Source organism: Triticum aestivum, chromosome 5D (assembly GCF_018294505.1).
Source record: "Triticum aestivum cultivar Chinese Spring chromosome 5D, IWGSC CS RefSeq v2.1, whole genome shotgun sequence".
NCBI lineage: Eukaryota > Viridiplantae > Streptophyta > Magnoliopsida > Poales > Poaceae > Triticum > Triticum aestivum.
The window spans coordinates 390,474,817-390,479,346 of NC_057808.1; the positions used below are offsets into that span (position 1 = coordinate 390,474,817).

The following is a 4,530-nucleotide window of genomic DNA, read 5'->3' on the forward strand; positions in this document are numbered from 1 at the left end:
ATTGTTGGAAATATGAGCAATTTACCAAATGATTTTATTAACAGAAAAACTAGATAAAGCATGACTAATATAGTAGAGATAAAATAAGCCATGCGTTGTAACAGAGAGAAGGTAAATGGCATATGTAAATATGAACTGTAGCCTAGCAAATCTAGAGCAGACAGTAGAGGTAGTTGCATATACGATGTAGAACCTAATATATCTAGGGCAAACACCAGAACATCACATACGGGATAGCAGCAATAGTACTGGACTTGGGGTCAACATCCTCGCCAGGCATGTCGTCGAGAAGGTTGTCGATGTTGGGGAAGAAGTCGTCGGAGTCCAGAGCGTCCGTGACGAAGGAGTTAGTAGTCGCGCAGAGCGCTCCAGACGAAGCGAACAGGCAGAACGCGAAGAGGTGCGCCGTTCGTATTCCCGCAACCCGCGGCGTGCCGAGGCGTGGCGGGCGGCGAAGGAGGAGCGCGCGTGGATGTCCCTCTTATTCTCATGCTCATACATGTGGGGAAAGAACCTCCCTTATAAAGAGGTCCAACTCCCTCTAAACTAGCAATGTGGGACTAAACTTTTGTTCCACCTCTTGCCTTGCATGAATGGGCTGCGTGGGCCTCTAGGATTTATTAGGAATTTCTGAAACTGCTATTGGGCTAGGCCCAAAATAGACAAAATTCCAGCATCATCTGCATAAAGATAATCAGATTAATTATATGACAACACATGGCATAAATACTGCTATATGCAAATAGCTAGTCTATATTCATCTAAGCTTTCAGAATATACCTCATTAGGTGAGGATATCGCAAGTGTTTCAACATTTGGTGCATAGGACAGAAGCTTCGTGCGAGCATGCAAGACAATGTTGAACTGACCGAATTCTTAACACTCTACCTTTGAAGTGAAAAGTGGAGATATTTGGAGCACTGCTGTCTATCACTTGCAGATTTCTGCATAGAGACACTCTCAGGAACGTAAGCCGCTGCAGCATACGAGGTACCTTCAGGCAAACGATCTCACGGCAATTCAGGAGTCTCAAAAGCTCCAATGCAGGACAATTGGAAAGAAGGCCCTCTAGCTCATCGTCAGCAATCCGTACATTACTCAGACATAACCGTGTCAAGCTTCTCCAGCAACCAAGCTCGGCTGTGGGACAGAAGGCACAGATGGCTATGTGAAGATACCGAATTGAGCTTTCACTCCCATTAAATAAAAGCGAGCATGGTAAATTGTATGGTTCCCTAGGAATATGAGGCAGAAAAATCTCGAGTTCTTCAATTCCTGCTGTAACAACAATATGAAGCCAACTATTAATATAATAGGAATCAACCTTGTTACACTCAACAAGTTCAAGTCTTAGTTTCTTCATGCCGACGCCTGAGTGGTTTTTTAAGAATATGATCAACTTTGCTGACGAGATCCCTTGTCATTGCATCCTTAATGGAACCTGTGATGTAAACAAGCAGGGTGGGACTATTAATAAGCAGGGTGAAACTATTAATTGAAACATGTGATGAAATAACAAACGAACGAAGCTAGGCAGGAGGGTCTGCAACGCCCGCGAAGGCCCAGCGGGGTGACCAGAAGACAAGCAAGCGGCGTTGAATAGGTTTTTCTCATTTATTTTTGGACTGCAGGTTTCTTTTCATAAAGTGAAGGGTTTTTCTGTAAAAGTGCATGACGTACTATCAGAAGCAATAAGCTCTTTATTATTAGGTAAAGATACCACAGTCACTTTGAAAAAATGGGCTATGTGAACTATCAGGACAATTTCAATAGTTGTCTGACGCAGCATGGAGCGGCATCTCGTACTTCTTCGGCAATTTCTTTTGTTTTTGGGCTCGCTAGACGCAAGAGACGAGGAGACGGTCAAACAAACGAATCGGTGGATATTTTTTTATTTGATATATCTTTATCTTTAATCTTTAACTAATAATAAATGGACTATTGATTCTGACCGCACATCAAGAAAATTGCGCCCGAAGTTGCCACGAATTACTCACTATGCCATCCATAAGTAAAAAAATGTGTTCTTTTCTTTTTACAAGTCGCTGCACCGAACAGGGTTTATTACCCAGCGGTCCACAATTTGCTACACTTTTTTGTTTATTTTTTAATCGAGCATATTTAAATATTTTTAAAAATATTCATATCTTTTTAATCCTAACTCAAAATCTGGCATATTATATATGAAAATTTCTTAGAAAACTGTGTAAATTTCAAATATGCTATCGTCTTGTTAATCATTTCTAAAGTTTGATTTAAAATGCAATCTTAATTAATACCTTCTTTATATGGGGTATTCTGAAAATGACTATTATATATCTTCATATACCATTTAAATTAGCACAAAAGCTATTACTGGCACAATAGGGGATGTTGATTCCAATCAGCTACCATATGCTAAAGGTTACAACAAGTATATAATTATTCTCTCTACTTCGCACAGTGCACAATAACCGATCCATATACGATGATGTACACTAAACTACTAATATATTTGCAACTAAATTAAATCTTGACTTAGATTGCAGTTGCAAACGCATATATCAGCAAGAAAAAATGATATGCACAAGTTATCGTTGAATACTAAAATGTACTGTAGTACTCCCTCCAAATATGCTTTTATATTAGTTTACGGAGGAAGTACTTTTTTATTTTCATCCTAATGCAAAAATTTATTGGGGGAGGAACGACAACAAAGGCATTCAGGGAACCGACTAGGACTCCATCTATATATACCTGGTGAACCGTGCAATCTGGATCGACCCGGCTCCCCATTTAGGCAGCCCCGCATTTAATCCCCCTCCAAGACGTCCCATCGCCGCAGTTGGTAGCCCTCCACCGCCTCTCGCGCTCAAGGCCGCCCGCAGCCCTCCGCCGCCACCCCGCGCTCAAGGCCTGCGGCAGCTCTCCGCCGCCTCTCGCGCTCAAGGCCGCCGGGAGCCCTCCGCCGCCAAGCCGCGCTCAAGGCCTGCGGCAGCCCTCCGCCGCCTCTCGCGCTCAAGGCCGCCGGGAGCCCTCCGCCGCCAAGCCGCGCTCAAGGCCTGCGGCAACCCTCCGCCGCCTCTCGCGCTCAAGGTCGCCGGCAGCACACCGTCCCCAACCCGCGTCTCTCAAGGCAGCTCTACCATGGGTGGGCCGTTCAGCGACCCCACCTTCTTCTCCTTGGAGCAGGCCAAGGCGTTCGTCGGCTTGAACCCGAATCTCTCGGGGGCTCGGATCACCGTGAGCGGCGTACACGTGCGGGAGTGTCAGCTATGGTGGGTTTGCTGAGCGAGAAAGAAGAGAGCTATGGATGGGAGATCGAGAACTGCCATCGTCTGTACAGCGAGGGAGATCGAGAACTGCCATTGACTGCCAACCATGTACGTGTATGGAGCCAACTGATTCTTCGACGCCAACCATGTACGTGTATGGAGTGAGAACTTTATATCTTTCTGTGCAATGTCATAGCATGTATGTTGTGAGGTCAGATCTTCCTTTTAGAAGGTCAAACTTTATTAACTCAGCGCAATGCATGCTTACCAGATGGGTGATCTTTACATCTCGATCTCTATGCAATATCATAGCATGTATGTTCTATGTTGTGAGGTCAGATCTTCCTTTTAGAAGGTCAAACTTTATTAACTCAGCGCAATGCTTACCAGATGGGTGATCTTTACATCTCTATGCAATGTCATAGCATGTACTCCCTCCGTTCGGAATTACTCGTTCAAGAAATGAATATATCTAGATGTATTTTAGTTGTAGATACATCCATTTTTGTGACAAGTAATTCCGAACGAAGGGAGTATGTTGTGAGGTCAGATCTTCCCTTTAGAAGGTCATCATGCCTAAGGCATAACTTTATTAACTCAACGTAATGCTTACCATATGGATTAATTACTGCGATGATCTCACTAGTAGAAAAAGGTCAAATGTGAAGCACATTAGTGCTGGTTTGATTTTGAGCCGGCACTAATATGTCCATTAGTGCCGGTTCCAACGGCTAGGCGGGAGGAGCTCTTTAGTACCGGTTCGTGGCAAACCTTTAGTACCGGTTCGTGCCATGAACCGGTACTAATGAGGCTGTGGCCCCACGAGCACCTTTAGTACCGGTTCGTGGCATGAACCGGTACTAGAGTTTCTTACTAAGCTGTTTTTTAGTTCCACCTCACGAAGAGAGAGGCACTAGGAGCGGTTTATAAGCCCTGAGTGCAGAGACGATGAACAAGAGGCGCAATGCTCACCTTCACGTTGCTTAGCTTCAAGCCTTAAGGAATAGGGTAGACTGCATGGAGCTATGTGCAGTGCAGTCTACACTATTCCGAAAGGCTTGAAGCTAATTAACGAGCATTGCGCCTCTTTTTTATTTTTAATAACTTATTACAACTCCGGACTTCTTGTGTTACAGCAAAAACTAGATTATTTTTAATAACTTATTACAACTCCGGACTTCTTGTGTTACGGCAAAAACTGGATGCACTTCGTGTACAAACTGGACAATACGGCAAAAACTGGATGCACTTCGTGTACAAACTGGACAGTCTCTTT

The 4,530-nt window shown here is 44.1% G+C and overlaps 1 pseudogene; it reads right to left on the reverse strand.

Annotated features, from left to right (window-relative positions):
- Positions 1-202: 202 nt before the first annotated feature.
- Positions 203-1,424, reverse strand: LOC123120705 (putative F-box/LRR-repeat protein At3g28410; annotated as a pseudogene).
- Between the last annotated feature and the right edge of the window lie 3,106 nt (positions 1,425-4,530).